The following is a 23,032-nucleotide window of genomic DNA, read 5'->3' as shown; positions in this document are numbered from 1 at the left end:
AAAAGAAATTTAAAAGTACTTCATATGGAAACTTAAGGTATATCTTACTGTAGAAGTGTGAAAACAAATACTGTAATATATTGGAAATTTGATGAACTGTCCCATAAATCTTAGGACTTGATTACTATTCCATAGTAAGCCCAGTCTGCTCCAAGGTAAAAGAGCTGAACTTGACACAGTTTTATTGTGCTACTCAAATCTTTTCTTGTTTGGTAGACTTACTGCCAGGAAATTGTGTGTAAAGCCTGTTCTTTTTCATGCTGTTGGTTGTGATAGTTTCAAAAACCAATATACAGAGTCTAACCCACATTGAAAAGTTAGGCTAGAATAGAAAACAGTCAAGTTCATCATACTCAGAAAAAGGAAATACTGTTATGCAAAGCATTTGTGCTTTTTTGTATTTCTTAACTCTTACATCTTATAGATTGAGATCAAAGGAGTTTGGAATGTTGCATGATGAAGATATATATATATATATATATATATATATATATATATATATATATATGTTAGCTAGTAATGAAAATATTAGAGTCATGGTTCGTATTTTCAGAAAGTATGTGTAATAGATTCAGGACAACAAATAGATAATTTAATGAAAGGGAATGTGCATAGGGACAAGAGGTGTGTGTGGGGGAACTTGGGCTAGGGAGAGGATGAGAATGACTGGCCTGAGTGAGAGCGAGTGAGAGTGACCACATTGTCGCTACTTCAGTCTGACGGAATGGTTGGGTATTTTTAATTAGAAGAATATACTGGATATAAGAATGAACCTCAGTCCTTTGTATTTAGAGGATGGTTACTGCCTTTTATCTTCCTTTTGTGGCAGTGATGAACTTCCATTGATTGTCAGAGGTATATTGGCGTGTTGCACTTGAGGGATAAAGGAGGTGGTGCCGTGCCTGTCTCCTCCGGTTCCAGGTGAACTCTGAGAGGTCTTCTTTTCTCAGTTTTATCACTCACAGACTGTCAGCGAAAATGATTTCATCTGTAAGGATTGAAGACCGTGAATTGCTCAGCTGTTTTCGCAGAGTCTGCCTAAGTCAAGAAGTTCTTTCTAAAAGGATTTGTTATGAATGACCTGTGCTCTTAAGTATAAGCTACTCCAAACTCAAGAATGAATGTCCTTTGTTGTCACTACATAGAAAACTCCCCTCCAGGTGGAGGGATCTTCTCTTCCTCCTCAGTGCCGCTCTTCTCCCTGGCTTCTCACACTTGGCTGGACAGTTGCCATCTTTTATCAGGCGGCAGGGGAGACTGGCTAGCCCTCAGTTGGCCAGCCTCTCATCTCGTGGACTTGGATCTGCCACTGCCATAGAGCTGCATTGGCTTTCGTCAGAACAGGAAGCCCATGGAGCTGGCTCCTTGTTCTCGGCACCACTGTTTGTCTTTGGGATTTTCCTCTGTGAACTGTTTGCTTCTACTTTGGAATCAGGGCTGCTTTTCTTCATCTAGTGTTCTTCTCTAGTTTCAAAGTGTGTTTTATAAATCCGTGGGCTGCTACTAGGCTCTCTGTCTCTGTCTGTCTGTCTGTCTCTGTCTGTGTGTGTGTGTGTGTGTAAATGTACACAGAGGCTTGTAAATTTGGAAAATTACCTCAGACATAATTTAAGTAAAATATTGCAGGTTATCCTTGAATTTACAGAGTTTATCCAATTATAGAATCGTCATTTTGAAGAATATCTGTAGGGTAAATGGCAACAAGTATTCTAATGCATATTCTTAGGGAAGTGGTGTTCCTTTGTAACTCCTTATTGGCATTAGAAATTTGGAGAAAATTGTGGCTTGGAAAGAGAATGTAGCTTTGAGAAAGCTCTGTTTTACTTAGTGCCTGGAGACTTGTATTTTTTGTGTGTGAAAGCCTTGTGACCTGAGAGATAAGCTTAATCATGATGGAGTAGTAGTGATGCTGTTGCATTACCTCTAAGAAACACGCTGTTGGAAGTAGAATTGGACAGTATACTGGTGCACTTGTGCTGTCAACTCCTGGGATGACAGATGTTTCTGTGACATTCTTGTTCTGATTTGGACTTCCTCCCCATGTAAAGGAGTTTACACTACATTAAATACATCAAACACAGAATTTCTCACTTTATTTTATTTATTTATTTATTTATTTATTTTTTTGTTTTTCGAGACAGGGTTTCTCTGTGTAGCTTTGCGCCTTTCCTGGGACTCACTTGGTAGCCCAGGCTGGCCTCGAACTCACAGAGATCCGCCTGGCTCTGCCTCGCGAGTGCTGGGATTAAAGGCGTGCGCCACCACCGCCTGGCTTCTCACTTTATCTTTATAGCTCCAGTTGCTATAATATTAACATGTTACGAAACTATTTTGTCTCTGAAAAGATTCTGTTCATTCTGATGTTTAGGAAGAAAGTGCCTTGAACTTGCAGTTTCATAGTCCACTGGGTTTTGTTTCTCCCTGGGGTAGCAGTGCTTTAGCTGAACATCTGGTCTCTGTCATCTCAATTGTGTGAGAACTTTTATTATTATGGATAATGGTGTTTGTGTTTCATGTGTCATGTATTTGTTTATATGTATTATAAAGAAACCAGACAATCTCTCCTTTTTATTAAGGGGAAACCCATGTATAACTGGTGTTATTTTGGCAGCATGTGAACAGTTAGAACCTTGTGATTATCATAAAGTTTTGTTCTGAGTTTTAGCATGGCAGATAATAATACTGGAGGACAATTTAACTTGATTGTTTAAAAACAGGTGAAGAGCTTTGGATTTAGATTGAATCTTTTAATTATTGGCTATGTGATCTAGGCAAGTTGCTTAGTCTCTTGAATCTGTATTAGCAGTTCTAAAGAAATGGACATTACAATATTTACCAGAAGATAAAAGCCAGTTTGGAAGTTTTTCTCATGATTTAGAGTTTATTTTGTTGATTTAAGCCCCGCTTTGATTTTTTTTCTTTTTGGTCTCTTGGAGTCCTTGAACTTAACGTGACTTGGAGCTCCTGATTCCCTTGCTCCTGCTTCCTAAGTGCTAGGACTAGAGGTGTGCACTGCCATGTTTGGTTTATATGGTGCTAGGAATTGGACCCAGGGCCAGTGTATGCTAGGCAAGCAGTCTATCCCCAGCTTCCTTCTGATTTTTAAAATTTCTATTCTGTTTAGCCTTAAAATAAAGGAACAATTAAAATGTCACTTTGGGGATTAAGTTCAAGTTAAGTGTATAGTTATACTAATTAAAGGATATAAATAAATTCACTTTACTGTCAACAAGATTTACATCTTCTTGATGATATCTTAATAAATTATTATTGTTATTTTCAATTTTATTTAATTGTATATGTATGGATAGTTTGCCTGTGTGCATGTCTGTGCACCATGTACATGTCTGGTGCCCACAGAGGCCAGAGGAAGGCTCAGATCCTTTAAAATTATATTTACTGATGGTGTGTTTCTTTGCATGGCTATGCAGACAGTCTTAGACACTCTTTTTAGGATATTTTGCATTAGATGTTTTGTTCTTTTTAGCTAAGAAATTTGGGGGTAACTATTAAGTTGATGTACAATCTTCCCACCCCTGTAACCGCTGTTATGCAGTGACTAGTTACACTTGATTTTTATATTTATATGGCTTCAATCTGCAAATTAGTGGTAGAGTTCTAACCCTCAACTCAGAAGATTAAAATTTTTATTGATGTGTTGTTCACATAGTACCTTTTATGGCCTGAAATTACGCAGTAGCCACAGATTCATGTGGTCTTTCAGTAAGTATGAAGAAAATGAACATTTTCCACAAGTATTTCCTAAACTGTATTTCAAGAGACATACTGAATATTCCACAAATTATGGGTTAATTGGATGTGTAAGGCTGGGGATAGTGCTTTGATACATGCCTTTTTACAAAGCACATTATCATAGAAAAAGTTTCAAAAAGTTCTGAACAGAAACCTTAACTTTGTTGTGCAAAGTTGGCCCAGATCATTTGAACTGTGGAACTCTGAGAGGAACACTGACTGAACTTGGGACATTGTGGCCACATTAGGAAACTACAGGCAATGTCCAGAGTCTTTAAGCAGGTTATGTGAAAGCACATTAAAAAAATAAATCGTCACAGTGTACTCAGAACGCAGACACAGTGGGGGTTTGGCTCCTCTGTGCCATTTAGAAACCAGAGTAGCTGAGTTCAAGTTGGGGTGGGATTCAGCCCTGGACAGGAGGATCTCCCCTGCGATGGGGAGTTCACAAATGCAGCTTCTGGTTTGTGAAGATGCTTCTTCTAACCTAGTGGTTTTGTTTTGTTTTGTTTTTTTTTTTTTTTCTTTCTCTTTTTCAGTAAAGCATGATCATTTTCTGTTCACTGGTACAGAGAAACTGTGAAGTAGAACAAAGCTAAATGGATTTTATGAGAACTTTGTAAAAGTGGTATAATTGTCCAATTACAGCAAGAATCTTGTCCTTAAGTGTCAGCATTTACTAGGGGTGGCTGATACCCCAAGTTAACCCATATGTGGTGAAAAGCAGTGAACACTACTTAGGAAAAACTGCTTGCTTGGTGTGACTAAAGCCTCATTTTGAAATTGCATCATGAACTCCCTGTGGTTTTGTCCTGGCCAAAAATTACCATAAAGAAACATTTAAAAGTAGACTAAGAGCTCAGGTATATGGTGAATCTGACCTATTTGCTATACTATATACTTACTTTTTCTTAGTGTTTATGGTTAGATCCACAGTATTTGCAAGATTAGCGTAATTTCTTCTTCTGACTTTTAAAAAAACTGCATGCCTTCGTAATGTGTCACCATTTCTGAAGGATGCTAACAGCTTCTTCTAGAAGTCTGTCGCTGTGTTAGTCACTTGAGATTGTGATTGATGTGATGATCATCATACTGTTTCTTTTGCCTTTGTTACTGTGAGGTAGTACCGGTTGAGTGCAGCGTCTCCTGAGTTAAGCCTGGGTTTATTCTGTTTCTGTGCACCTGGCTCGATTTATTTGTATCAAACTTGTAAATATGGATTTGTATATTCTTGAGTCTTACTGTTTGCACATTGTTTTCTTATCAAGTACCAAGTAGCCTTTAACACATTGTGTGTCTCTACTTTGAAAATGTTCATATACATCCCAGAATTTAATAAAACACACAGATTTATACATGATTTTTAAAATCTTGTTAACATAATGCTTGATATCTTTATTGACTATGGACAGCTTTTCAGGATAGTTTCATTTAAACTACTTAGCATAATATATACTCTCCTTCCTTCCTTCTTCCCTTCTTCCCTTCCTTCCTTCCTTCTTCCCTCCCTTCCTTCCTTCCTTCTTTCCTTCCTTCCTTCCTTCCTTCCTTCCTTCCTTCCTTCCTTCCTTCCTTCCTTCCTTTTCTCTGTATCTCAGGTTGGCCTTAAATTGTGCTCTTTCTGTCTCCTGAGTGCTAGATTTACAGGTATGTATACCTACCAAGTCACAACTTTTATATACTTCTTATCTACAACCTTACATATTTAACTTTAAAAATATTTTTTAAAAATTGAAATAACCAGCTGGGCGGTGGTGGTGTACACCTTTAATTCCAGCATTCGGGAGGCAGAGGCAGATGGATCTCTGTGAGTTCAAGGCTAGCCTGGTCTACAGAGTGAGTTCCAGGACAGGTACCAAGACTACATAAAGAACCCCTGTCTGGAAAAACCGAAAAAAAAAAAAATGAAATAACCACAATTGTACAGAAAAATTACAAGTATAGTATACTTTTTAATCCTGAATCATGAGAATAATTTGTCTACTGATGTTCATTCCTTCCCAATGTGTTTGTATATATATCTACATACTTTTATATAACTATAATACAACTGTTAAAATCAAGAAATTAACATTGATGAGATACTGTCATCTGAGCTTTAGAAACTTTGTTTTAGTTTTATCAGTTGCTATAATAATTTTGTTACAGCTGAAGGGTTCAGTCTGGAATCCTGTGTCAGATGTGAATATTTTATTTTGCAGTATTGGTTGTGACAGGTCTTTAGGTTTGCCTTGACTTTCTGAACTTTGGCTCTTTTGAAGACTGAAGGACATTTGCAGTAAGCCTCTATCTGGATTTTCCTCACAGTGAGATTTAGACAAAACTTGGCTGGTATCACAAAAATGATGCACTGTTCTTCTGGTTGCATTCCATCAAATGAGGCCCAGACCCCACGCTGCCTTATTCCTTGTTACACTGGCACTGGCAGGGTTTCTCCACTGTAGTTATTCTTTGGGTAGGCATGGTGGTCCATGCCTGTAATCCTAGCACTAAAGAGGCTGAGGCAGGAGGATCATGAGTGAAAGATCTGCTGGGCTCTATAAGTGAGTTTGAGGCTGGCCAGAGCAAAATAGTAAGACTCTGTCTTAACAAAACCAAAACAAAATCATGACAAAGCAAGTTACTTCTTTTCCTGTCATAACTATTAGAGAGGTATTTTAAATTATGTGTCTATCTTTGCCTCATTAAATTATACTTAGATCTAATGTAGCTTATGGTTGTCTGTGTTAGTCATTAGATTAGAACCCTTCCCTACAAATTAGTAGAGGAATTACCCTCCAGTGTTTCAGGAAAGAACACATTGTACTGTACCTGCAGTTTTTTTATGTTTGAGAATGTTTCAGGTAAACAAATTAAGGTGAAAATGTGGTTAGGGAAGTAGTCAAGGGCCGTCTATGAGTTGTATATGCCATACTCAGTTGTTTCAGTGTTATTCTGAAAGTTGCCCGTAGTTTCCTTATTGAGGCTTAGCTTGACCCAGGTTTAGTCAGTAGAAGCCCCTCAAATTGGCCTGTGTGCCCTTTGACATGCCACCATGCCTTCTTGAACACTTTTTTGCCTTCTTGTATAAACAAGATGCCTTAGGCTTGTCCTGTTCCTTCCTTGACCCTGCCTTGGAATCAGCAAGTTTTTAGGACTCTTAGCACCTTTTAGTAGAGGAAGTTACTCTGTAGAAGACAGGATAAGGTCTCCCTGTGTCTCATTGCTGCTCTCCTAGTGGACAGGGCTGCCTTTCATTAATCCATCCAGATCCATTGCACTGTCTCCTCGTCGTTGTCTACCCATTTCATGGACAATATCTATAGCTGTGTTTCAAATCTGCATTAACTTTGGTAGCTACTTGTTTCTGTCCTTGTTATAGAGGGAAGACCATGAATTTGCATCAGGATCCCTAATTCCAGCCCAACAACACTGCAGGGGTCATTCTAGTTCTTTTGTCTTGTTTTTCTATGTAAATCACCTTTCCAGCAGCCATATGTGTGTGTGTGTGTGTGTGTGTGTGTGTGTGTGTGAGAGAGAGAGAGAGAGAGAGAGAGAGAGAGAGAGAGAGAGAGAATGAGAATGAGAATATAGATGAGTGCAAGATACTCTGTAGGAGGTTAGAGGCGTCAGATCCCCCAGGAGCTGGAGTTAAAGGCAGTTGTAGGTGCTTGATGTAGGTGCTGGAAACTGACCTCAGGTCCTCTGCTAGAGCAGTGGGTGCTTTCGGTGCTGAGCCATCTCTTCAGCCCCGTTAGTTTACTTAGGAGACCTGTCTGTGAGTATTTGAGTGATCACTCATCAGTACTCCATTCTCTCCCTCATCCACATAGTCTGTTCACTCCACTCGATTGCTGCTGTCCTCATCCTTAAAGCCACACTCCACGCCTTGTTCTGTCCAACCACCACACCAGGCTTCTCTTTTCATCCCAGACTTTGCTTCACCCTTGGGTGTTCTTTGTGTTCCACGGGCTCTGACATTCCCAGTGCCGGTAGCCCCTTTGTGGATGTCCTGTGCATGAGTTCAGCTGTTAGCATCTACTGTGGTCTGTCATGACTTCCTTTTCCTCTGCTTTGTTCTGCCCTGCCTGCTGGCCGTAGGTGCACATTGTTCAGGGAGAGGGAACGGCTGTTTACTTAGTGCATGCCTCTTTGGAATGGGAACATGGTCTGAGGAAGGTTTTATGAGTGGTGTTGTGGTATGAACATCCTGGAGTGTGTTTACACTCCATGCAGAGATGTCACCAGATGACAGTCATGTGGGACCACTCTAGGAGATGCCTGTCCTCAGGCAGTGCTCAACTATACACATACATTTATAAGTATGTAATTTTAGTTATATGCTTTTTTTTGAGAGATAGAATCTTACTATAGCCTAAGCTGGTTTTGAGCTCAAGTTCTCTTTCTCGCCCAGCTTCCCCCACTCACTCAAAATATTTAAGAGAAATCCTTTAAAAATTTATATAATATAACAATCTTTTTGATGTACATCCTCCGAGCTTTAGCAAATGCCGAGTCATGGGGCAGCTAATATGGCTAAATATGGGGCAGTTTGTGTCGGCTCCACAGTTCTTTTGTGCTGCCCTTTATACTACATTCAGCTATTATTTAGCTGTAAAGGAAAACTGTTAGTAATTAAGGAATGTCTAGCTAGTCTATGAGTTTTTACATATTGGTTAATTTTTTAAAAATATTTTTAAAGAGACTCTCTTTAACCCCCACCCCCACCCCTTGCCTAGCATCGCAATGCATGGCACATATCTGGAGTTTGATAAGGCCATCATACTTGTTATACCCAAGGCTAGAAGCTATCTATATAATCTTGAAACACTGCTTGAAACTCATGTCAGGAACTTGTTACCTCTTTTATTTATCCTGTTTTATTTCAAAAGTGATTTTTTTTCTTAAAAACTTAATTTTAATGGCCAAATAAAGATTAGAAAGTGATTTCTTAAATGATGGTTTATGATTTCTTTCAGAGCAGTTGACAGTCTATAAATAATTACTTAATAGAATGAGGTAGTGAGAGAGAATAAGGACTAGGGTAAGATGCAAATAGTCTAATTTGTCAATCAGTGTTTTCTTTCATTAAGTCTGTGTTTAACCTTATTTGTACTGTATCCAGAATAAACTTTAGAGCCTAGTATTGATGATTAAACATATAAATAGAATCTCATTTTCTCTGCAGCCCTGCTAAAACTATAATGAAGATTTTTTTAATGTCATAAATGTTCCAAAACGAGAAGAGCAGAAAGCAGTTTCAGTTTTGAGGCTGAGAACACGAGTGTCACTGACTTGGGGATCTGAGAACATGGAGTTCTAATCAGTGGTCAGAGCCGGGGACCTGCCCAGTTTAATTGGCAGAGTTAATGGAGGTTGAGTAGCTGGAGAAATTGGTGACTTTAGAATGCTCTGGAAGTTGACATGTGGTATGGGCAGGGCTGAGACACAGGGACCAACTAAGCTGGTCAGAGACAGGAAGTCTAGAGCTCCTGGTCTCTTCCTCAGGACTGTCTGCTGTAGATAGACCGAGTGACACATGAAACAGTGCAGGCACAAAAGCTGAGCGTCGGGGGAAGATGTCAAGGTGCTTAGGAAACGGAGCGGATTGAAAAGGAGCTATTCAGAAAAAACTGTATAGGAAGGAAAAAGTATCAGTAATTTACATGGTTACTAGTAATGGAGGCATTGGATATTGATCTAACCAAAATTGTAGTATGATTATATTGGGAGGGGATTTGTTAGGACCTGATACTTGCCTTAAGTCCTAAGTGATGATTGTTTTCTGAATAATGGATAAGAAGTGAAAAACTAAGGCATAGTTTTAGCTGTTTTAGAATTAAAAAGTACACTTTTTTGAGACAGGGTTTCTCTGTGTAGCTTTGGAGCCTTTCCTGGAACTCACTCTGTAAATCAGGCTGGCCTTGAACTCACAGAGATTCTCCTGCCTCTGTCTCCTAAGTGCTTATTGATCTTATTTTTAAACTCTTTCCTTTTTGAGTTATTTCTGAGTTTTGCAACTAAGTTGTCAAAACTGGACAGTGTGAATACATTTGCATTAGAATTCATGAGTATGCTGGGCGGTGGTGGCACACGCCTTTAATCCCAGTACTCAGGGAGGCAGAGGCAGGTGGATCTCTCTGTGAGTTTGAGGCCAGCCTGGTCTACAGAGTGAGTTCCAGGACAGCCAGAGCTACAGAGGAACCCCGTCTAGAAAAAAAAAAAAATCATGAGTATATTTTTTGAGCAGATTAGTGTTTTTTCTTTTTTAGTGGTTGCTCTGTTCTTATAGACAGCAATTGTAAGTAGATCTTATCTAATTTAGGAGGGTAGTTTATTCTGGGGAAAAAGCTATGTAGGTTAAATCCTTTCTATATGTTTTTAAACATTTACATAGCTACTTCTAAAGTTACACAAGGCACATATGTAATGCTCAGCTGTTTATGGAATCGAGCACCCAGTAAATGAACTCCAGCAGAGCAGTGAAGACAGAGTGAGTCACACAGATGATGTAACGGTGTTTGGTTATAAGGAACTGAAACTCCAATGCAGATATACAGGTTCTGAGAATCTACTGCAGTGGAGGATTCTTTACCACCCCCATTGGCTATAGGATGGCACTAGAGCAGTGTACCCCAAAGTTAGGTGGGGAAGGAGCGAGAAATGCCTCTCCACTACCCAGAAAGAAAACTTCTGCTCTGATCTCAGATAGCCAGAGTTAGATCTCTCTCTATTTGCGAGGCAGTCTTTATGCTGGTGGTGATGGGATTGTTGAGGTACTTGAGCTGTGTGAAGGAAGAATAAGAATTTTGAAACAAATTTAGACTCCAGGGAGATGGAGAGGTGGTTCATTTATTACAGTCCTTGCTATGCAAATAAGAGACCTTGAGTTCACACACTGGGCTCCCGTGTAAAAGCAGGCATGTGTGCATTTGCACACTCTAGCACTTAGGAGGTGGGGTGGGGTGCATACAGGTTGTGCTGGGTAGGCTTTTTTGTCAGCTTGACACAGACTGGGTCATCTGGGAAGAGGGAACCTCAATTGAAAAAATGCCTCCAATTAGGTTGTCCTGCAGGCACGTGTGTGGGGGCATTTTCGTGATTAATGACTGGTATGGGAAGGCCCAGGTCCACTGTGAGCCGTGCCGCCTCTGGGCAGGTGGTCTTGGGAGATAACAAAACGGTAACTATGAGTCTGGAGAGCTAGCCAGTAAGCAGCATCTCTCCATGGTCTCTGCTTCAGTTCCTGCTTCAGCTGCCTTCAACTATGGGCTGTGATCGGGGATATAAGCTATGAGATGAAATAAATCCTTTCCTTTTTATGTAGGTTTTGGTCAGTGTTTTATCATAGCAACAGAAAGTAACTAGAACACAGATAGACCCCTAGAGTTGTTGGCCAGTTCCTCTAGCCAAATTGGTGAGTTCCAGTTTCAGTGAGAAGCCCTGTCAAAAAATATGGGAAGGTTTGGAGGAAGGAAAGGGGAGGGAGAGATGATGTAATTATATTATAACCTCAAAAGTAAAAGAAAAAAATGAAAAAAAAATAAGTGGAGTTTGGCTGAAGAATACACCTAATGTAGACCTTGGCCTCTCCATGTATGCACACAGACGTGCATAAACATATGTACAATATGCACACACATGTGTAGCACATACACAAATTAGAATCTTAATTAGGAGGGGAGTCTGGATTCTGGTTAGATCACGAGCAGTCTCCACTGCAGTTGGGCTTTGTGGTTTATCGTTTACTGAAGCATTTTCATTAGAAATTACTAGTGCTACGTAGTTTGAAATTACTTTTGGCCTTTTCCTGGTCACCTATAAGAGGTGCTTTCTCTAATAATATACCTTTGATTTAGGGATTCTGGGCTAGTGCTACTATGTGGAAGAGAGAATGGAATGCATTAAAATATTTGTGATGAAATTTTAATTTAAAAATTGCATATAGTCATTGAAATGTTACCTTTTACAGCCTTGCCATTTTTTGTCGACTTATCCTTCCTCGGAGTGCCTATAAAACCTGCTTATAGTGCTTCTTTGGCCAGCAGTATGAGTCTTGGATTATTAATTGTCTTTTTAATGTATGTCATACTAGGATCATATATCTGTAGCACAAATTCCAGTATATCTATTGTTAGTGATAACGATAGATGATGTGGTTAGGAGGTCTGCTTAAAATCAATTTAATAAATATTTCTTGTGTAAAATAAATGTTATGTGTATGTGTTTGTTAGTTTTTTGTCAACTTGATACAGTTAGAGTCAGTCACCTGGGAGGAGGTAACCCAGTTGAGAAAATGCCTCCATCAAATTGGCTTGTAGGCAAGACTGTGGAGCATTTCTTGATTAGTGATTGATGTGGGAGGGCCCTAGTCCACTGTGGATGGTGCCACCCCAGGCAGGTGGTCCTGGGTTATAACGAAAAGCTAGCTGAGTGAGCCATGGAGAGCAAGCCCGTAAACAGTAAACCTCCATGATGATCTCTGCTTCGGCTGCTGCTTTCAGGGTCCTGTCTTGAGTTCCTGCCGTGACTAAAAGTCGTTTTCCTGAGTGTTCTAATTGCAGGTCGTCTCTGCCATCCTTCCCCCATTTTCATCTTAACTCTCTATGTAGGGGTGTTTTGCCTTCATGCATGCCTGTGAACCACATGTGTGCATTTCTTGTGGAGGCCAGAAGAGAGTGTTGGATCCTTTAGAACTGGAGTTACAGAGGTGGGTGCTGGGAATGGAACTACTCAAGCCCCCCTCATACCCTTTTAAAAAGAAGCATGTGCTCTGCTCAGTTTTTATTTTCATTTTATTTTTTTAAAGCGTTCTTAGGGCTAGAAGAGAAGTTAGGGTACTAGTCTGGGCACTGCTCACACTACTTCTAATCCTCTGCTGCTTCAGGTTTTGTCTTCATTCAGTAGTCTCAACGGAAGTACTTTCAAAAACTTTAGGTCTGTAGAGTCTGTATGTGCCCATTCACTCACACAGGTGGGATCTTAACCATGGCCAGGTGCTCAGGCCCTCCAGGACTCACCTGCTCTGGCTCAGTGCAGGCCAGGGACTGCCTGCCATGGGATTCAGAAGCCAGGTAGGCGAGTGTGAAGGCTCTGGGCTGCCCCAGGAAACCCCAGAAAGCTACTTCTGAGAGTCGTGTTTCTTCTGGATTGTCAAGTCCAAGAAAAGGGCCTTTTCTTAGAATTGTAGGGTTGGGTCAAGGCTAGTATTCCGTGACTGGCTGATAGCCTCTGTCTTATAGGGTTGTGGGAATTCAGCTTAATGATGTACTTGATCTGTGGTCTGAGGAACTTTGGAGTTTCTTTTGAATGGCTGTGGACAAAAAGGCTAAAGGTTAGGACATAGAATCTACCCACTTCCATCTGATTTTGGGTAAAACCAGAACAACCAACCAGGAAAAATAATTCTAATGATTAAAATGACTTTAAAAAATAGAGTATTGGAGCATTTAAAAGGTTTGAGAGAACTTTCACAGTTTGGTATGCCTGTATTTTCATATACAGTGTTCTCCAGCCTCATCCAGACCATGCTGTTGGCAGAGATGGAGGACTAGACGTTGAGAGGAGGTGATGAGGAGAGAGGCAGGAGGTCTGACTGAGTGTCTGGGCTGTGGGACAGGCACTGGACAGCACTGATGGAGCCTGGACCTGTATGGACAGATGAGAGGCACAGTCCTGGGCAGGTGGCGCTAGCCTGAGTTGCTGGAGTTTCCTTAGGGTGAGGAAAAGAGGGAAAGGCCAAGAGAATTCTCTTACATGTGAAATAATACACCTCACATACTGCAGATGTTCCTACTAGGAGACAAGGCTCGGAATGGAGTCCACTTTTAAGGTATTACTATTGATTTGTATCTGAGTCAGTTAAAATTCAATTAAAATATAAACTGATAATTTCATCTTAAAATATCTACTAATGGTCAGGAAATAATCTAATGTAGTATCTTCACAGTGAAGTATTTCTACCCATGGTATGTGAAGATTTCTGAGGACATATATGGGTACATGGAGTTTTAAGGGTATCAACTTATAAATCTTCCACTTCCTTAAGTACTCTTTTTGAGTACTTAAGTACATCCGTTTGAGAACACTCTGAAATCAGTTGATTTTTCTTTTTCTATTTCCACTTGACAATTGCCCATCTCTCACTATATGAAATAAAGCATACCTTTCACCTATCTTAAATCTGGGCTATAAGTGGTACCTTGCCTTGGAGCCAAATCTCTGGCTCAGAGCAGGGCAGGAACCTGCCATGGGTCTTAGCATCAAGGTACCAAGCCTGGAGGCTCTGGGCTGCTGCAGGAGCCCTGGGGCAGCTACTTCTGAGAGCTCTGTTGCTTCTGGAAGATTTGGGGTGTGAGACAGAGGGGATTGTTTGAAAATACTAACTTCCTAAAGAAGGTAAAGTAAAAAGGAGATGCTGTCAAGTCTTGAAGCTCTGTTTTATTTTACTAGTTTACAAGCTAGTGGCCAAGCCCTAGCATCTGTCTCCCTGAAAACAAACTCTAGTAGTACTTGTGATCCTGGCTATATATGGTAATACATTTATTTGAGTAAAGAATTAAAGATGTGTTCCTACAGAATTGTCTCACTTTTGCCATTGGTTTTGGAAAACCAGAGAAACAAAAGAGGACACATCTCTCCAAATAATGTTGGCATCGTTTCTCAAAAATACTGGGAAGCCAGGGATAGTGGTGTATGCCTCTAGTCCCAGCACTTGGAAGGCAGAGGCAGGCAAATCTTGAGTTTGAGTTGGAGATCAGCCTGGTCTACACAGTGAGTTCCAGGACAGCCAGGGCTACATAGTGAGACCCTGTCTCTAAACAAAACAAAACAAATATTGGGAAGTTTGAAAGAATTCAGTGCCAAACCTATCTCATCCTTGAATTTTCTTTTTGGGATAATTGTAAATTAGATTCATATCTCTTTATTGATATAAGGTTATTCTAGTTAGTTTTCTTTTACTTCTTGGTTATTTGACAAGTTGGATTTTCCCAAGACGTTGTGCATTCATTATTTGAACTTTATTTTCATTTGTTTGCAAATGGTTTTGTATTTACTATCTTACTAGTAATTGTGTATTTTTAAAATTTCCAATATTGGTGCTGGGAGAGAAGACACAGTAATTAAATGTACTTGCTGCTCTTGCAGAGGACCTACGTTCAATTCCTAGCACACACATGGTGGTTTACAACCATTTGTAACTCCAGTTACAGGGGATCCAACATCCTCTCCTAACGTCCCAGCAAGTACCAGGCATGAAGATAGGGCACAGAAAAACATGCAAGCCAAACACCCATACACAAAATAAGTAAATTTTTTTGTTTGTTTATACCTTTTCTGTTTTCTTATTTAAGTTTGTCAATGTTGTAAATTATTTTTGTGTTGATTTTTCTTTAGTACTTGTTTTCTATTAGTATGTACTCTCAACTGTTATTTATTTCATTTACTTTAATTCCTTTATTTTGTGATTAGTTAATGGCTGTATAGCATTTTTCATTAAATTTTTTTGTGTGTATGGGTATTTTGCCTACATTTATATGTGTGCTGCGTGTGTGTGTGTGTGTGTGTGTGTGTGTGTACTGCATGTAGGTATTGCCTATGGAGGCCTGAAGAGGCCATTGGAACTCCTGGACTGGAGTTACAGATGATTGTGAGTCACCGTACAGGTGCTGGGAATGGAACACAGGTCCTCTGTGAGAGCAGCTCTTAACTGCCAAGTTCTCTCTCCAGCCCCCAGCATTTTTCATTTTTGATGTTAAATGATAAGACTTAGGGTTTCTAATGGTTGGTTTATTTCTTCATTTTTATGTGCCTTGGTGTTTTGCCTCTGTGAAGGTGTTCTAGGCCCTGGAACTGGTGCTGCCATGTGGGTGCTGGGAATTAAGCTGAGTTCCTTGGAAGGGCAGCCACTGCTCTTAACCACCCCTCTCCAGCCGTGACTCTGGCTTTCCAAATACCATCTTAGTTGCATCTCACAAGTGATTTTTTTTTAACTTTCTAACTTTTGTTCCATTTTAAGTGCTTTCTAATTTTCTATTTCTGTTTTCTCTTTTGGCTTGTGTTTTTATTTATGTTGTTCAAAAGTCATTAGTTTAGAATTTTCTACCTTGTACCATACTACCATTTGTGTAATGTTTGTATATTCCCTCTGGCTTTCAAAATAGAGTGTCTTCTAGATCTAGCTTGTTGCTTAGGTTGCTCAACTTTTTGTTTGCTTTATCTGTCGATTACCAAGGGATGTGTACTGAAATTATACCTTAATGAGAGATCTGCCAATTTTCCATGTAATTCTTCTAAGTTATTTTTTCATCATACATTTTGAGGTAAGATTAATTAAAGTGTAGAATTATTATTTTTCTGGTGAATTGTACTGTTTATTTAATGATTGTCATGTGTGGAGGGCTTTTTGCTGTAAACCTCTTTTATCTTTAAATCTAAGTAATGTATCTTTATTTGGTTATTGTGCACTTGGTTTTTTTAAATCCTTTCGTTTTCATGGTTTCTTTCTGTATTATTAAATATTAGTGGCTTTTGGAAACAGCATATAACTGGATATTTGTTCCTCAGCATTAAATCTCTATATTTTAGCTGGTGCATGCAAGCTATTTACATTTATTGGAAGTACAAACTTATGTGGACATACATTTTATCATTTAAATATATTTTCTGTATTTACTTTTATGTATCTGTTGTTAACAATCTTTTGGCTTAATTCAGCATATTTTCCAGATCCAGTTTTCCTCTCTACTTATTTGGCATTTTCTCCCTCGAAATTTCAGTCAGTTGAAAGTTGCACATGCATGTTGTGGGTATAAGGTCAGTTGCTCTCGCTTAGGCTTTTCCAGAGAATCTTGTCTTGTGACTCCTGCTCTGTTTCTTTTCATTGGGAAAACAGAATCTGACTGGGGTAACATGGGGAGAGCGTCCACTGCTGGATCACAGCTCTTGTAAAGTGGAGAATGAAAGAATTTCATAGCAGTGTGGCCACTGGGGACGGTCTCCCTTGCTCCCTCTCCCACTCCTCATCCTCCTTCCCACCTTTTGCTGCTGGTCAGCTGTGTTTGGAGGTCCGTGTAACAACTGCTGTAAAGCCAAAACTTATCTAGTGCCTGTAGTCTTTCTGTAAGATTTTTAAAAGGTGGCTTCCACTCGACGCCTCCTGTTTCCATCTCTCCCTCTCCTTCTTCCCTTTCCTTCCCCTTCCCCCTCTTCCTACACACCAGCATTCCTGCCCCTTAAACTGCATCTTAGTGGCTAAAACTGTTCTAAAGACTTGGGATTTATATATTTTCAGTAGTAAGAGTAGAATTCCCTTCTCACAGAGGCTCTGTTTACTTTTTCCCTTGCAGAAATTACCTCTGATTCTTTGACTGTTCAGTGGGTATCCTTTTAGGTATCAGTCACTGTTAGTACCATTAATCAGTTGTCTTGTTTAAGAATTACTTGTGCTGAGTTTTAAGCATTGTCTCATAGTTTAGTGTGCTTATATTACGGTCCTTTACAAGTAGAGGTACAGTAGGGGTTATGCTTATGCTTTTGAATTTTCAAAAATCTACATAGGGGAGAAATGAATATAAAATACTGAGTTTGTTAGATAAGGACTGAGTTCTATTCTAAGTAAGGAGAAATTAGAAGAATGCTCAAACATGTATAGTTTCTGTTTAGAAACATGGAGACAAATTTTTGACTAATAATGGTAAAGTTGCCAGAGCTTCTGTAGGTTATCTGTCACAGGAGAGATAGAATTACATTTTGAGTTTGTTTTTAGTATTTGTAACTGGATGTGCGTGGCTGTAAGTACTGAAGAGTCCCGTGGACAGTGGCCTCAAACACAGGACATTCATTACTGAGCAAGAAGTCCTGAGGCAGCAGGCGGTCCCAGGGTCGGTTCACTGGCTCAGCCAAGCAGAGTGCTGGATTAGGTCTCTGAAGTCTCTTGTTAGTTCTGTTACTTGGCACAAGACAGCTAGCTCCTAAAAGCACATTGTTATAGTAGCATCTTAAGTGGAAAGAAAAGGCACTCTGGAAAAGGGTTAGCCTTGTTTTTACTCCTCAGGGAAGGGGCCCCTTCCAGGAGCTCTCAAGCCCTTTTATACCATTGGTTCAAGTGATGGAAAACAAGTTTACGTTTCCGCCTGACCGAGTATTAGACAAGAGGAGAGTGATTGCCATGGCTGGTGTATTACTTGTAAAGTATCAGGCTTTAAAGTACAAACAGACCAGGGGTAAACAAGATCCCCTGCATTCATGAGAATTCGTTTTCCTTCCTCTCCATTATTTATCTTTGGTGGTGCTGAGACTGGAACCCAGGGCCCTTCCACATCCAAAGTGAGCACTCTATCATAGAGTTATAGCTCAACTTTAGGCATTTCCTTGTCCCCAGAGTGCTTATAAACCTTAGAGCTCAAAGGATCTTTTATTGGATTATCAGTTTGTTTTATTTTTGGTACAGGGTGTTGTTATATATCCCAGGCTAGCCTTGAACTCATGATTTTCCTAGCCTTCCTAGTGACAGAATTGCCAGCGTGTATGTATCATCATGCTTACAAACCTACACATTTGTTCATCTCTTATGGCAAAGCTGGCTCTGTCGTAGGCATTGAGGCTCATAATTGATAGTATTTTATTATCTGAAGAAGTGTCAGAGGTCTTTCTTTAATGGGGGTTACTGATTTCAGTTCTCTCCCTGTAGGTCACCAGCATTCTCTCATTTCTTTGTGGTTCTAGATTTTAGGGTTTGTGCCAGGACCAATAGTCCTTTATGCTTTAAATAAAAAAAAAAATCTTAATGTGTTTTGCCTGCATGTATGTCTGTGCACCACATGTGTGCCTGGTGCCTTCAGAGGTCAGAAGAAGGCATCAAATCCCTTGGAACTGGAACTGTAGATAGGAGCCATCATGAGAGTGCTGAGATTTGAACCCTGGTCTGTAGCTAGAGTTTTCCTGCCTGGCCCACGGTCAGGGCAAATCTCTCTCACCCGCCAGTCCCACAGCCGCTCAGACCCAACCAAGCAAACACAGAGACTTATATTGATTACAAACTGTATGGCCGTGGCAGGCTTCTTGCTAACTGTTCTTACAGCTTAAATTAATCCATTTCTATAAATCTATACCTTTCCACGTGGCTCGTGGCTTACCGACATCTTCACATGCTGTTTGTCATCGTGGCGGCTGGCAGTGTCTCTGACTCAGCCTTCCACTTCCCAGCTTTATTCTCCTCCTTGTCCCGCCTATACTTCCTCCTGCCTGACTACTGGCCAATCAGTGTTTTATTTACTAACCAATCAGAGCAACACATTTGCCATTCAGAACATCCCACAGCACTGGTCCTCTGGAAGAGCAACCAGTGCTCTTAACTACTGAGCCATCTCCCCAACCCCCACTAAAGTTTTTAAAAATTTTATTTCATGCCGGGTGGTGGTGGTGCATGCCTTTAATCCCAGCACTCAGGAGGCTGAGCCAGGCGGATCTCTGTGAGTTCGAGGCCAGCCTGGTCTACAGAGAGAGATTCAGGATAGGCACCAAAACTACACAGAGAAACCCTGTCTCGAAAACCAATATACATACGTATGTACGTATGTATGTATGTATGTATGTATGTATGTATGTATGTATGTATGTATTTTGTTTTAAGTGTATATTTGTTTTGCCTGCATATGTGTCTGTAGACGATGTGTGAACCTAATTCCAGTGGAGGCCAGAAGAGGGCATTACCCAGGAACTGGAGTTATAGAGGGTTGGGAGTTGTCATTTGGGCACTGGGAATCAAATATAGGTCCTCTGGAAGAACAGCCAGTGCTCTTAAGTGCTGAGCCATTTGCTCTGTCCTTTATGCTTTTATAGCATCTGCTAGTATGGGATCTACTTCATTCTTTAAAGTTTTGATTAGACTTATTTCTGGTTCTTGGTTCTACTAGTCAAAGATGATAGAGAAATAGAAGTGTCATATATTATTAGATTGGCTCACAAGGGGTGTGTGTGTGTGTGTGTGTGTGTGTGTGTGTGTGTGTGTGTCTTATCTGTGTCAGTGTCTGGATTTCTGTCTGTCTTATCTGTGTCAGTGTCTGGATTTGTTCAGTTGGTTCAAATAATTACATACTGTAGAGGCTGAAAAATTCTGTGATGGCTGCCTACAGGCTGGATGGCTGGGGAACCCAGTAATGATATTGTCTCTGAACTTCAAAGCCTCAGAATGAGGGATGATGATGATATAGTCCTGATATAGTCTTGAGCTGAAGGCCCAAGAGTCCTCTGAGTCAGGTTTGGAGGTGAGGTTGGTCTAAATCTCAGATACAAAGATAAGGAACCTGAAATGAGGTCGTAGAATGATGGTTCTGGAAGTTAGAGCTAGAGAGAGAGGAGGAGGGCCATAGAGATGAGCCGTGCAAGAGATCACACCAGCACGGTGATGATTACCCTTCTCCCACTTTCCTTTTTCTTCTGGGTGCCTAGCGAATTGTAGGGTACCCTCCCATAATCAGGGCTAGTTATCCCCACTCAGTTAGCTGATTCACATGCTAGTTTTTCAGGAAACACTCTCACAGATGCACTAAAAGTATGCTTTACTAATTCAGCATCTCTCAGTCATGTTGACGCCTTAAATTAACCACTGTTCTGGGACTCCTCTGTCTTCTCTTTGATGAGTTTCATCGAGTATTTAAGTTTTCATGGTTGTCATTTGATTTAGCATTTCTTGTGTATATGATGTGATTGTGAGTGTTGGCACAGTGCTCATGTGGAGCATGAGCGGTCAGGCGACACCCTCAGAGTTTGGTCTTTGTCCACCATCTTGTTTGTGACAGGGTCTGTTTTTGTTAGCTGCTACACACACCAGGCTAGCTTGCTGGTGAACTCCTGTGCAGTCTCCTTGTTTCTGTTTCCCATCTTTCTGTAGGAACACTGGGTTACACATGTGTGCTACCGTACACAGCTGCCTGTGGGTTTCGGGGATCTGAACTCAGGTTCACCTTTGTATGGCTTGTGCTTCACCCCAGCCTCTTAGTCAGCATTTCTGGGTTGCATTGTTGTATGTGTGCTGATCTTTGTTACCTTGGCTTAGTCTGTTGACAAAACCATGTATACATGTGGGACTCGTTATCAAACTTTTTTTTTTTTTAGTATCCACTCTGAAAGATGAATAAAATAGTTTTAACTTAAGCACCATCATTGCCAAATCTCAGAAACTTGTAACTCTATTCTTTACACAAATGATTGTGAGCCATTATTTGTATGCTGGGAATCAAACCCAGGTCCTGTGGAAAGACAGCTGGTTGTAATATAGTTATGGTAGATTTCGGAATCCTTTATTACAGACTAAGAATATACAGTTTTCCCCCTAGGCTGTGCTGTTATGTGTTAGCATCTGTAGGAACTGGTACTAGAAGCCTGTGTTACCACATCTAGCTGGTAACACTATTAATATGGCTTTGGTAGTTAGTCCTTTTTTTTTGCATTGTTCCTCATTTCTTTTCATCTCTCTTAGCATGGATTATTCTCTTTCTGTTTTTGCATTATCTTTAATTTTTAGTACTCCACTGAAGATTAACATCAGCAGCATGAGGTAAAACATATACTAGAAGGGATAAGAGAGAGAGAGAGAATGAGAGCCTGGAGAGATGGCTTAGTGATTAAGAGCACTGGCTACTTTTCCCAAGGACCCAGGTTCAATTCTCAGCACCCACATGCTGCCTGTAACTCCAGTTTGAGGGGTTCCGTGCCTTCATCTGGTACTGCATGCCTGGAGCAGGGGCTGTCAGAGTGCCCCGCAGTCCTCCATCTTCCTTTCTACACTTCCTTTGCTTCACTTTGCACAGTTGTTTTTAGTTTTTCCTCAAGGTAGAATGTTTGTTCCAGTACCCACTAAGCTTGTATGTTAATTCTTGGAGACATCTGCAGAAACCAAGTTCAGTTTTAAAGTATTTGTTCCCCAGCTTAGGGTAAGTTTTTCACACTGGTTCACATAACTTTGGCAAGTAAAGTAGGGCCTTACTATGTACACTTGATGTGTCCTTAAGAATCGAGGGGAAATTTTCAGAGGGAGGGCGCATGGCAAGGCCTTCAGAAAGTATTTGCCACAAGTGAAGGCGCCTAACTGGACTGCACCGAAGAGGTCGAGGTATTGCCATCCTTAGCTGATATAGTAAGTACTTTGCCAAATGTTATTAAATACAACATTAGTCAGAAAAACATTAATTTGTCTAGAATTAATGAACAGACTCAGTGAATCCCTTTGATTGTGTAGTGATTACGTTTTTTTCAGTTTTATAGAATGATTATTTCAGGTGGTTTGTAAGTTCTCACTAATATCCAGTTAGTCTTATCAGTAGTGTTCCTGGAGGGATTTTAGTAAATATTCTCATAGTTTTAAAGATAAACATGTATTTGTATAAAGCATTTTTGTTAAATATTGCTGGTGACCTTTAGAAGTGAATATATTATCAATTTTTTCAAATGCAGTGAAGAAATAGGAAACATTCAAGTAATTGATATGCCAGTCCTATGGTTCTGCTACCGAGGTTCTAAATTCTCAACTCTAACAACATAGTTAGTCTTTCAGTTCTTCTGGACACTGTGATAGAGGGCTCAGTAATTTTATAACTCTTGGCTGTGTTTTGGTTCACTTTCTTTATATTGCTAAGAGTAGCATATTATAGTAAGATAACTGTTTACCCATAGAGAGACATTTATTAGTTATTGTTCTTTGTTCCTTCTAATCAGAAAATTAGAATAGTCAATAGATATTCTTAATCTAAAGTGGTTGTTCCTTGTTCCTTTTTATCAGAAATTAGAATTAGTCAATAAGTATACGTTTTTTTAAATCTGAAGTGTCCTTTAACATTCCTTCTTTTAGACTTCTAATTCAACCTCAGGACAAAGTAAATTATGGATTACCGATACCCTTGTTTTGTGATCCTGTGATAGAGTGGAGCTTGGGCTCGTTTCATGTGTAGGAGCTGGATGGATACTGTGACTGTTGGGGTCAGTTTTTGTTTCATGTGTAGGAGCTGGATGGATACTGTGACTGTTGGGGCTAGCTTTTGTTCTCAGTTCTCATAAGCCTTGTATATGTCAGTTTACCTTATCAAACTGGTTTATAGTCTTATCTTAGAGATTTGATCCTTTAAAAAAAGTTTCATTGATGTTTGCTCATCTATCTGAAATTTATAATTCAATAGTTTTGATATCTTAAGAATTTAAAAATTGTAAAATGTATATAGTGTAAATTTGCCGTTTTTCCCCTCTGTATGGTTGGTGGTGTTTTTGAGACAGTCTCATGTATCACAAGCAGGCATTGAACTTG

At 40.0% G+C, this 23,032-nt stretch overlaps 1 protein-coding gene across 5 annotated transcripts in view; it reads left to right on the top strand.

Annotated features, from left to right (window-relative positions):
• The window catches only part of Cdc42bpa (CDC42 binding protein kinase alpha), a 205,110-nt gene that overhangs the window by 5,771 nt on the left and 176,307 nt on the right, over positions 1 to 23,032 (top strand). Inside the window, exon 1 of one of the 5 annotated variants that reach the window (XM_059280678.1) lies at positions 22,366 to 22,384. The exons of the other annotated variants lie outside the window; for them this stretch is intronic. The gene's annotated coding sequence lies outside the window, so the exon portion shown is untranslated. Of the gene's footprint in view, positions 1 to 22,365; positions 22,385 to 23,032 lie in introns of those variants that run through there. 5 annotated transcript variants of the gene reach the window in all.

The sequence above is a fragment of the Peromyscus eremicus genome, chromosome 15 (genome assembly GCF_949786415.1).
Source record: "Peromyscus eremicus chromosome 15, PerEre_H2_v1, whole genome shotgun sequence".
NCBI classification, from domain to species: Eukaryota; Metazoa; Chordata; class Mammalia; order Rodentia; family Cricetidae; genus Peromyscus; species Peromyscus eremicus.
This window is presented reverse-complemented; position numbering and strand designations above follow the sequence as displayed.